Source organism: Petromyzon marinus, unplaced genomic scaffold, assembly GCF_048934315.1.
Source record: "Petromyzon marinus isolate PM22_M1 ecotype Great Lakes invasive population unplaced genomic scaffold, UKy_Petmar_22M1.pri1.0 PM_G_Scaffold_4, whole genome shotgun sequence".
NCBI classification, from domain to species: Eukaryota; Metazoa; Chordata; class Hyperoartia; order Petromyzontiformes; family Petromyzontidae; genus Petromyzon; species Petromyzon marinus.
Window position 1 is genome coordinate 1872435 of NW_027422983.1, and position 13306 is coordinate 1885740.

The following is a 13306-nucleotide window of genomic DNA, read 5'->3' on the forward strand; positions in this document are numbered from 1 at the left end:
CAATGTAGGGTAAAGTGATGGTTTTGAAAGGCTCCTCAAGAGGGTCCTTATTCATGGTTTGAGTGATAGCTTTGCGGATTGTATAGTCGGAGTAACCATTAGCCTTAAGAGCTTGGTGTACGTGCTTGAGTTCACTGCCTATGTGTTCCTGGTCGGATATGCATTGGGCTCTATGATACAGAGTCTTAATGAGAGAATTCTTCTGTGATGGATGGTGGTGGGAATCCGGTTTCAGATAAGCATCCGTATGGGTCGCTTTCCTGTAGACAGAGTGGCTCATTGAACCATCAGGTCTCTTTTAATTAGGACATCCAAAAAAGGTAGCTTGCCATCTATTTCGACTTCCATGGTAAATCTGATGGCTGGGTGTATGGAATTGATGTGGTCGAAGAATTGGTCTAGAGCAGGCCGGCCATGTGGCCTGATGACAAAAGTGTCATCCACGTACCTCTTCCATAAGGTTGGGTGCAGAGTGGCAGTCTGGATGGCGTCAGTCTCAAATTTCTCCATCCCTGCAGTTCCCTCCTGTTGTGCCGCAGCATTTACCGCGTAACGAGGCAACGTTTTCATGAGCAGTGCGTTCCACTACACACCCACACGAGCGAACCATGTGCAACAGTGTGCGTACATACAGACACGAACAAACACGCGGGTGCACATACACACACGAGCGCTTACGTGCAAACACGGACGAGTGGAGATGCACGCACGAGTGTGGTCACCACATTGCTAGCTACACTAGTCACGTGATAACTAGTATACTAAACTATACACTACACTATACACTACAATAAACACTAATATACACTACACTATACACTACAGTACTATACACTACACTATACACTTATACACTACTATACACTATACACTACTATACAATACACTATTATACACTACACTATACACTGCACTACTATACGCTACACTATACACTACTATACACTACACTATACACTACTTTACACTACACTATACACTACACTACTATACACTACACTATACACTTATACACTACAATATACACTACTATACAATACACTATTATACACTACACTATACACTACACTACTATACACTGCACTATACACTACTATACACTACACTATACACTTATATACTACACTAAACACTACTATACAATACACTACACTACTATACACTACACTCTACACTTATACACTACAATATACACTACAATATGCACTACACACTACTATACACTACACAATACACTACAATATACACTACTATACACTACACAATACACTACACTACACACTACTATACACTACAACACACTACACTAGACTATACACTACAATATACACTAAACACTATTATACACTACGCTATACACTACACTATACACTACTATACACTGCACTATACACTACTATACAATACACTATTATACACTACACTATACACTACACTATACACTACACTATACACTACACTACACACTACTATACACTACAGTACACTATACACTACTACACACTAGTGCTGCACTAGTCCCCAAACTGCAAAGACAAAGGCTCCCCAATGTAGACTGACGCATCCACAGACCCACTCATGGACCTACGAACTCGCACAGAAACCCACGGACTCATCGACTCCCACTGGGCGTGCGCTGTTAGCGAGCACCGGTGAGGGTCGCAATGGAACACCACCAGGGGCTGGTGTGGACAGAACCACGGCTGGCCGCTCTTCTCTCACATTCTGATGTTAGCACCCCCACCCACCTCACCACCTCCTTAATTATGGCTGAGTCCACCTAAGTGACGCTCGGGACTGCTTCAGGTAAGGGGCCGACCTTAAATGACGTCACGTGATTTTAGAGGATTTTTGACCCCCCCCCCCCCCCCCATCGTCACACGACGTCACAGTCAGACCCCTCCCCCCTCAATTATGACATCACAAAGGTCTGCCCCCCCCCAAAAAAAAGAAAACATGCTTCAAATCGCTTTAAACTATTGTTGTCACTGTAGTGCGTCGTTAATGTGGCGCTGCACTCTGATGTAGGTAGAAAACATTTATTACAAAGTCTAATTAAGTAGAACGTATTGTCTATTTAAAGTTGCGCAATTTGATGTGACGTCACTTTTCTCAAACCCCCCCCCCTCGTCACATCGTCACAAATGTCTGACCCTGCCCCCCCCCCCCCTCTAGGTGCGTGACGTCATTCACGGACGGCCCCTAATTGTCGCTGGTATTGGCCGTGAGCGAGAATGGCGCAGCGCCGCTAACCGCTACGCCGTGATGGTGCCCTTACCTGCATGAACGGAAACGCGGTCGGACGATGGGTGAGCCGTTGGTGCGGCCAGGACGATTGATCTCTGGCGTACCTCCTGACATGGAAGGCGAGGGAGGTCGGAGTGCGCGTGTGAAGAGAGACGGCAAGGGGCGGGAGGAGAGGGGGGCGATCGGACGGAGCGGAAGCAGGAGGATGAGGGCAGGAGAGGCAGCGGAGCCGTGGAGGAGTCTGGGCGCGCTTGATGGTGAAAGTTGACGTGGACGCACGCTGCAGAAGAGAAGAAAATATTCACGCTCGGCGCCACACACAGCCAGACGTAGCTCACCTCATCCGTCTTGCTGACGATGTGAAGGACGACTAGACTCTGATTGTCTTGTAGCTCTGTGGAAAGAAGGAGAGGTGTCAGGTACCACTAGTCAGTATACCTGCTGTAATCATAGCAGGTACCACCACAGCAATATGGACTGCTGTTATCATAGCATAAAAAAATATAACGATACTATCATAGAAGGTTAACTAAACGAGCATACATTTTTAACTAATTTAGGATAAACATTAAACTTAATGAGTATGGATAAATATACTGCATTAGCATACAGATTAAAATTAATTAGCATACCAAAATTAGCATAGGACAACCGTTGACCAATCGCTGCGCACCATCGCCGGAGACGCTCCCAGGTTTGCCTCTCGACCAATCGGATCGCTGGCCCCCCCCTCCCCACTTTGGCACGCGGCGACCAATCAGATCGCGGGAGGACGCTACCATTTTTAATGCCCTACACGCTGAACGCCGCGTGCCCATGTGCGTGTGAGTGTTTAGTTTTGTTTAAATTATTTTAATCTTTAAAGTTCGCGAGTGTCAAGGTAAGCTACGTTGATTTTTTTAAAAGCATTTTCTCAAGAGAACCGTTGTTGTTGCTGCTGCTGCTGTTGTGAAAGTCCCGGTACACCCTGAGGCCTTGCCTAGACTAGGACAGCCTTGATGTCACGTGGGTCCACACTCTTTGCTTCTTTCGGTGAAGTCACGGAGGTAGAAAATAAAATGTATTTATTATTTAATTTAATTACATTTTATTTTATACCTACGTTAAATTTTATTTAAAATTTATATTAAGTTGATTGAAACTTATTTTATACCTACGTATTTTTTTGTAAATGAATGAGTTTTTATATTTTAATTAAAATTTATTTTATACCTAAGTTAAATTTAATTTAAATTGTAATAAATTAAATTTTATTTCATACATACGTTAAATTAAATTGCATTTTTTTTATAAATTAAATGTATTTAAATTTATTTTATACCTACGTTTAATTTAAAATTTTAATAAATTACATTTATTTTATACCTACGTTAAATTAAAATTTTAATAAATTACATTTATTTACATTTATTTTATACCTATGCTAAATTATTTTTTAGTAAATTTGTTTAACTTAAATTTATTTTATACCTACGTTAAATTAAATGTTTTAATAACTAAAATTTATTTTATTTTAATTAAATTTATTTTATTTTATACCTACACAGGTACAGTCATTTTAACTGCTCTGACTGCTACAAGCTAAGTGCGGCCTGGAAGCGTATTATTAAGTAATACATTTTACAATTACAATTCCTTATAGAGGAACCCGATACTAATGAACTGACTACGTATCTATATAATTAAAAGACCGCACGCAGATACCGCAAAAGCGGACACCATTGTCAATGTCACCGATTGCAATACGTCACCAAAGACACAATTTTAATTTGATCCCCGGGTCTGATCGCGTTAACTGTGCAGGTGGCGGGTCGAGAGGTTACTTGCACGTGTGTGCAGCTTGTTGAATATTGACGTGCGATGACTTGTGGAGAGGAAGAATGATGATGATGGCGATGCAAGTCTTGAAGTCTGACGTTGTTCTCCGAGTCGTGTAGTCTACTGCGTGCGACTTTGGGGATTGCGTAATGTCATTTTAGTTTCCTCTGTGGAACTTTTTATTTTGTTGATGCTAACGATGTAACTGACGTAGGGCGGGCTTGGGAGCGGCGTTGACGATGTGTTTTGGCGTTACACCAACCAGCACCTTTGCATTCAGAAGTTGGAGGTGCTTTGATTGTTACAACGAGAGGTGGAATCGTCACCGTCATGGGTTTAAGTGGGCACGGAGCCCGTCAAGGGAATGGGTAGGTAGAGGAATGGGGTTGGAGAGTATACACAACTTGCATTTCTAGTCATTTCAACAATTTATGGGCATGCGCATCATTAACAGTATCCTGATTGATGAGCAAAACAAAGTCATCAATCTATTGTCATAAATGAGTCCGAAATATCAATAGTCATGCTCAAAACCGCATTCCTATTGTTATAAAAATCATTGTACCCCCATTCATGATGACAATTCCAATATGGTCATTATGATGCTCAGAATTACAGTTATATTCTCAGAATCATGAACATTTATTAAAACAGCAGTATGCTCAAAATGCAAATTTACCAATTTCAACATGTACACAATCAATTCCAAGAGTCTTATCAAAGTAAGTCCTATGTATCGTGGTGTTTTCATGCTTATCCATTATTTGCCCCCCCCCCCCCAAAAAAAAAATATATACAAAAGTCTATTTTTATAATGTTTGCATGGTGTACAGTCTGGAAATTACCCACATGGCAAATTTCAAGCTTGGTGCGTATCGGGAAGTACGCTAAACATTTTGAATAGACACACACATTCACAACTTGCCTTTGATATATATGTAGGTTAGTAATAAATTGTTAATTTAACTACTTTCATGTTGATGCATTGGAAATAGGAATAGCACTGGCTCACCACGGGGCTTATCGCGTGGTATCTGGGCACTTTATTTTAAACGTAAACCCCACAGTTTGTGAGTACAATTCCTCGCAAGTTGCGTCCACAGAGACAGACAGACAATGACGTTTCTAGGTAAGAGTAAGAAATGAATCTACGTGTCGAGGAGAGATGAGAGAGCCAAGAGGTCACCTCGGGAGACGGGGCGTCGCGTCAACCTTAGTCACGTGACAGAAGCAGTGTGGGCGTGCCGTGCGTGTGTGTGTACTATGTGTGTGTACTGTGTGTGTGTACTGTGTGTGTACTGTGCGTGTGTGCGTGTGTACTGTGAGTTTGTGTGTACTGTGTGTGTGTGTACCGTGCGTGTGTACTGTGTGTGTGTGTTCTGTGCGTGTGTGTGTGTACTGTGCGTGTGTGTGTACTGTGCGTGTGTGTGTACTGTGAGTTTGTGTGTACCGTGTGTGTGTACTGTGTGTCTGTGTGTACCGTGCGTGTGTGTGTACTGTGCGTGTGTGTGTGTGTGTACTGTGCGTGTGTGTGTACTGTGCGTGTGTGTGTGTACACTGTGTGTACTGTGTGTGTGTGTGTACCGTGTGTGTGTACTGTGCGTGTGTGTGTGTAACGTGTGTGGCGGTAGTCTAGCGGTTAGTACGCTGCTTACGAACATAACGACCCGAGTTTGATTCCCGCTCACAGCCAACACCCAATGACGATTATTTGAACCGGTTCTGGGCCTCCCCTAGGTCGACTCAGCCTCAAATGAGTACCCGGTGAGGTGTACAAACATTGCCACTTCGGGAGACAAAGGCGGTCGGGCACGGTGCTGGCCACCCACCCCCTCGTGTACCGTTCCGGCCTTCATAGGTGGCGCTGCTACTTGCTAACAGCACTTTCCCCAACAGTCTGTTAAGGCTACACGGGGGATCTTTGTCTTTGTATCACCACCCAGGAGTCACGGAGCTTTTGAGGCTCCGAGCCACGTGGGGATCCACAACAGCGTGAGGCGGTGCCACTCACAGGTGAGACTCGGGGATATGTGATTTCTAATCGATAGCCATCCGTCAGTTAACCCATCGCAACTGCTGAGTCTGTCACGCGACTTCCTCCTTTCAGCGAGCCTTTGACACTTCACGTGGCCTCAAAGTGTACCTGGCCTGGCACGGGCGCCACGGCGATGTCACTGCCACTTACTGGCGAACGGCGTTGTTGATGTCGGTGTCGATGGCGGCCATTTTCGTGGTACAGGTGCGCGTGGTGCATCGCTACCCCTGGCCAGACGCTGCGGGAGGGGCCAGGAGGAAGAGCGCAATCGGAGTACCACGATGGAGAGAGAGGGGAGAGGCGGGGATGGGGGAGGACAGAGAGGACCAGGGGTTGGGGGGGATCGACCAGGGGGAGATAGATGGGGTGAGATGAGAGAGCTCCTGAGGCAGAGGGCACAGAGAGGGAGATGGCCAGAATTGAGAGGGGCGGAGGAGAGAGGCCATGGAGAGTGAGGGAGAATGTGGAGCGGGGGCGGGCGGGAAGAGAGCGTGAGACGGGGGCGAGGGAGGGGGCAGGAGGAGGTGGACGGTTGGAAGAGGGGGTCATGGGGCTAGAGGAGGAGCAGTGGGCTCGAAGAGAGCTTGCTCGACGGAGGGGAGGGAGAGACGTGCGCGGGGAACGGGAGGATGCGGGCGGGGCTTTGGGAGCGAGGGAGAACGTGGACCGGGGGGGACAAGAGAGGGAGATGCGGGCGAGGGAGGGCGAGAGGGGTGGACGGGGGGTAGAGAGGCGGGGGGAGAGGGACCCGGTCAGGCAGGGGGGAGTGGGTGAGGTTGTTCGGGGAGCAGAGCGGCGTGTGTGGGACATGGAGGGGGTCAGATTGAGGGCAATGAGAGAGGTAGATAATAGAGTGGAGAGGATGTTAGTAAACAGGCCTCGATTGGAGAGAGAGGCGGCCAGACTGAGGGCAGAGGGAGAGGTGCGTAGGCCAATGGACAGGGGAAGAGCGGAGGTGGACATTGTCAGAGGGGCCGGTGACCGGGGTGGAGAGCAGCAGATAAGATAGAGAGAGAGAGAGCGGGAGAGATGCTAAGGTGGGAGAGAGAGGGAGCACGAAGGAGAGATAAGCCAGGCACACGAAAAACCAGATGTCGGTCCTAAACAGCCCATTAATAAATAAAGAAATAATAAAACTCTCGAGGCGAGGATGTTAGCAGCTATCTGCGAAGATCTCCAGATGAACAAGAGTTTGATGTGCCCTAAGGGAGGTCACGCAGAGGGAAGCCCTCCGCAAGCCAGAAATGAGGACGCCCACGGGTTAAACCATTTTTTTTTAAAACAACGGTTAAAATGCAATAACAAGAATAAGCTAAAGTTAGCGGTCCTCGCGCTCACTCCAATTAAGACCAGGCCACCAGATACATCAGCGAATTATTATCCAATAATTAATTCGCTATCAAATGATTTTCACCTTTAATACTTTTACTGTTAAAACAAAGCTTGGAGACAAAATACAGAGTCACATCAAAGGTTTTCGAGAAGGAATGAGGCGAACGGGCAAACTTACGAAAGAGTTTAAACAATATCCCAAGCAACCTCGACCACCTTTGTCTCTCCCGAAGAGCGCGAGAGAGGAATTTCACGCCAGGGCAAACAGATCGTTATCGCAGGAGCCATCTGTACACACACACGAACTCACACACACAGACCCCGCCCCCCCCCTTTTCCACTGCGCAGAGAGAATGGTCTTTGAATATAACGGTCAGCCGCATTTTCAAAAGGCAGTGAAGTTAAGTCAAGAGTCAAGACAGATCAGCGAGTCAAGACGTCCACAGGACGAGCAGTCGCATGGAGCGGCTGGCTCCGAGCCTCGCTGAGTAGCGAGGATCGCATGAGTCGCGATGTATCAACAAAAGTGAGTCATACAGCAGTGGAGGAAACCTGCTGTCAGCGAACCAGCACGGGCGCGTTCGCGCACTTCAACAGAGAGAACACGTGCGACTCAACTCACTCAACTGAAGAAAAAGCTTGGCCAGCCGCCAACAAAGTGTCAGCGAATCAGCACGGGCGCGTTCGCGCATCTTCAAGGAGAAAGAGCGCGGCCAGCAACGCCAAGCAAGAGCGTGCAGCAGCTCAGCCAGCAGTGGAGAGAAACTGCTATCAGCGAACCAGCACGGGCGCGTCCGCGCATCTTCAACGAGAGGGAGCGCGCGCCACCAGCGTGCCATCAGCACCAGCACCAGCGCGTGCCAACAGCGTGCCACCAGCGTGCCACAGCGCGCAACTTCGCGTCACCAGCGCTGATAGGGCAGCGACCCCGCACTCAACACCCATCGGCGCGACGACGGCGAGCGTCGTGCTGACTCATCCAGCCAGCGGTGGACAGAAACTGGCAGCCGGTCGTATGCAACCCCTCCTCCACACTCTCCCCCTCACTCCCCCACCACGCCGCAACACACAGGAAACACATTTTGGACACAAGAGATGCTAACCTCGGCGTCTGCTTTATGCAAGGAATTGAACCAGTCATAAAGAAGACACACGATACGCATATCGGGATAATCAAGAAGGGTGCCACTCCAAGGTGGTGCATTAAAAATCAATTCATAAAGGAAAATACTGCTGTCATTGATGAGTTGCATAATAACCAATCGTCCTACTGTTAACAACGTGATAATTGACTTGAAGGTCTATGAATGGATGTGGTACTGTGTGGGCAATGTTTAAATACGAATTTACATTATAAGGTTAAGGTTTTGATAGAATAGTTTGCATGTTTAATCTCTCTCAACAACCGATCGATTGCGTTACGCGTCGGGAATTAACCACAGGTGCCGTTATCAAAGTGAAACAACGCAATCGTGATGGTATCATGTTAACGCTGTGTTGAAATTCCAACATCCCGAGATTGAGTTTTCATATTATCCAAAAATTAAAGTTAGCTAGAAAATAAAATTGATAAAAGCAGAAGGTTTGTGTGTGATTCTTCCTGAAATTCTGCATAATATTGTTCTGCGTATGAGATCTGAATCCTGGGGACCTATCATAAGCACAATATCACCACACATAATCCATAACACACATAATTCATAATGTTCAATCGAGAGTAATCGTATCCTTATCGATAGTACGGAATTAAAGAGCAGAGTCGAATCGACTCTCTCTCATTCACGCTCACAATGCCTGCGTCACTGCATACGATTAATTGCGTTATTCCAATTCACAACACAATCCTCGTCACCGAGGCTCGACCTGATAATCCATAACGACCTGCATTATCCTAACCACGCCCACTCGCATAAATTAATACGATTATCTCTTGAATCAGCATAATTTATGCGCATAATTGCACTAATTAACATAATTTCGGATAAATTATGCAAATTTCATTTAATTTTCATTATTTTCATCAATATTCATAACACCTATATATACAACAAGGTGTATCTCGCTAGTGGCGTCATGTCACCAAGGTATTCACACTCCCCCCAACCCCGTCCACCGCGCTCTTGAGCGTGACGTCACCTCCTCTGGGGTCACTGCCGTTATCCTTCCAGTGCCAATCCTTATTTGGGCAAAGCTACGCCCAGTGACTGGCGGCTCATTAACATAATGTATTTGTTAAAGCCGCCACGAGTTTATTGCGATGGGTTCAGCACCTACGATATATCGCATGGTATATTAACATAATTTAATCATACTCTAATTTATTTATTTACGGAGCAGCTCAATGGTGGGAGGAGCGTGTCTCGTTTCCCGGAAGTGACGTCATGCCACCTGCTGCCGCGTGACGTCACGAGGTAACAGGAAGCTATCGCTTCCTGCACTGAAATCCGAGATGAGAAATTCTCATTGTGGTGGTGGTGGTTGTTGTGGTGGTGGTTGTTGTTGTTTACCAAGGTAGAGCCTCGCTCTCTCGTAGGGATGTCAGTTGAGTAGCAGCGAGCATGGGAATCGATGTCCAGGTTGGAACTTTACAACGCGGGGCCTAGCCACGCGGAGCCTTGCCTCCTGCCTTCGCCTGATTGCGTTTACTTTAATTATCTCGCTTAAGTTTAATTTGTCTTCACCCGGCTCGCCACTTTGTAACTTTGTTTTATTGTAAATATTCATGCAGTTTTTATTTTCTTTTGTTACCAGGCCAAGCCCGCTTGAGCTGCTATACCGCTCTTGTTATCAGAAGCGACCTGCCCACAACAACAGTAACAAGGTGGGACTTGATAATTGTTTTTTTACCCTTTTATCTGGCAACAAAACTGACACCTTTTTTTTACAAGGAGTCATGTTTACATTGACCACAATACCTGCGGTTGGAACGCAAACACAAAACAACAACTCTGATAATGTATATGGCACTGTCCTTGAAATTGATTGGTCCACACCCGAGACAGCTTTCTTTAGAGCCTCGTCTCACGTTGGTGTTGGACCAGAAGACGCCAAAAAGAAAGTTGTCTCGGGTGTGGACCAATCAATTTCAAGGATAGTGCCACATACATTATCAGAGTTGTTGTTTTGTGTTTGCGTTCCGACCGCAGGTATTGTGGTCAATGTAAACATGACTCCTTATAAAAAAAGGTGTCAGTTTTGTTGCCAGATAAAAGGATAAAAAAACAATTATCATATTTTGTTACTGGCAAATGAGGTTTCCAATGGTGTAAGGTGGGGCTTGTCAACAGCGTGGTGGTGTTCACTCTAGACACGTGGCGGTGTTCACTCTAGACACGTGGCGGTGTTCACTCTAGACACGTGGTGGTGTTCACTCTAGACACGTGGTGGTGTTCACTCTAGATGCGTGGTGGTGTTCACTCTAGACATGTGGCGGTGTTCACTCTAGACGCGTGGTGGTGTTCACTCTAGACACGTGGCGGTGTTCATTCTCTAGACGCTTGGTGGTGTTCACTCTAGATGTGTGGTGGTGTTCACTCTAGATGCGTGGCGGTGTTCACTCTAGACTCGGGGTGGTGTTCACTCTAGACACGTGGTGGTGATCACTCTAGATGCATGGTGGTGTTCACTCTAGACTCGGGGTGGTGTTCACTCTAGACGCGTGGTGGTGTTCACTCTAGACGCGTGGCGGTGTTCATTCTCTACATGTAGAGGGGAGACCGGGGGATCGGGAAGGAAATCCACACGACCACGGGGAGAGAGACACGCAGCCTCGGCTGTGTTGATTGATCCTCAATTAACTACTTGGTGGAGTGAGGAAGCATTAATACTGAGCAGGTGAAGGTGGCCAGGCGTGGGTCTGGACACACCACCACCTGTGAACCATGCCAGTGTGTGACAGTGGTGGAGCCAGTGGGGGGTGGGGTGGCACGTGCCCCCCCAACGATCCGATTGAAATCCCTCATTTTGATAGGATCATTGGGGTTTATTAGTAACGAACTTCACTACCCAGCTTCGCCCGGGACTTGGATTCTTGTCTTTGGTTAACTTCGCATTCCCTTCTATTTCACTGAAAAACAATGGAAAAAAATTGATGCTTGCAAGAAAGAAAAAAGCCGAAACAAATAAATTTTAGATTTAAAGCTTTCGTGACTGCTAGGATCCATACTCTTTGGTTCTATTGGGTAAAGTCACGTAGGTGAAAATAAAATAAAAAATCACGACGTTTCGGCCACAACACAAGCGGCCTTCATCAGGTGAAGGGACGAGACTGTCTGGAGGACAGCGCTGGAGTGGGAGAAGCCACACTTAGATCACGACCTTTAAGCTGTGTGAGAAGAAAAACACAAAGCGCCTTGACAAAGGAATTAGCATTGAAATGGCTCATTGAAATAGCTAAGTTAAAGTATACACATCCGCAGAGGTACCCCTTGACAAAGGAATTAGCATAGAATTTAGCATTGAAATAGCTGAGTGATTAGCTTGTAACTGGTCACAGAAATAGCTATGTTAAAGTCAGAGCATATACATTCACCGAGGCACCTAGTACTCATCAAACAGGAGAATTTAGCGAAACACAACCACGCTCAGCGGACCTTTAAACTGTGTGCGAGCAAACAAGGTGTTCTGACAAAGAAATTAGCATAAAAATTAGCATTTGATTGGCGGATTTTAGGAAAGAGGTGGTGTACGTGACGTTTGGCGCGGGGGGGGGGGGGGGGGAAGGGGGGGAGGGGGAGTTTACCTATTGATGGTGTGAAAAGGGAATTTATAAGAGCTGCGAAAGTTTGGGGTACCACTACTTGAAAAATATACTGTACCATTGAAATTAGTTTAATGTTTAGTTCGATTTAGAACACCTTTCCAATGGTTGCTTAATTTGAAACCATCCTCTCAGTTGAAATTGTGTCTGTGTTTGTAGATCTGAATTGCTTCATGAACAAATCTCTGATAAAAGCCCGTGGGTTTGCAAAGAACCTTGGTATCGGAGAAAATTATATCGTGATCCCCCACAGCGTTGTAACAGTGATCATCCACGGCAGAAGAATTCGTTTTGCCATGTTTCAAATCTGATTTGTGCTCGCGAATTCGGTCAGAGACATGTCGCTTTGTCTCACCGATATAGCAATCACCGCAGGTACAACTCAATTTGTAAACCCCGGGGTACTGTAAATCAGGAATGACATCCTTCACGGATGGGATCAGATCACGAATTTTGCGTACTGTATTGAACCGGACCTGGATCTTGTGTTTGTTTAGAATTTTGGAAATCTTTTTAGTAACGCCTGCTATATATGGAAGTGTGATGGTTTTGACCGGAGTATCAAGTGGTTGTTTCTGTATGGAGGGAGAGACAGCTTGGAGGATGGTACGGTCAGAGTAACCATTCCTTTTGAGGGCCAGGTGTACATGTTTTAATTCACTGGTCAGGTGGTGTTGGTCCAAAATGTAATGAACCCTATGGTATAAAGTTTTGATGAGAGAATTCTTTTGGGCTGGGTGGTGGTGGGAATCAGGTTTCAAGTAGGAATCTGTGTGGGTGGGTTTCCTGTAGACAGAATGCCCCAATGAGCCATCAGGTCTACTCTCAAACAGAACATCTAAGAATGGTAGCTTGCCATCTTTCTCCACTTCCATGGTGAATTTGATAGCGGGATGTCTGGAATTGATGTGGTGTAGGAAAAGGTTCAGAGCTGGGAGGCCATGTGGCCAAATGACGAAAGTGTCATCCACATATCTCTTCCACAGGGAAGGTCTGAGGGTGGAAGTCTGGATGGCGTCTGATTCAAATTTCTCCATGAAAATATTGGCTATCACTGGTGATACGGGGGATCCCATGGGGGTACCCTCATTTTGTTTGTAGAAGGAGCCATTCCA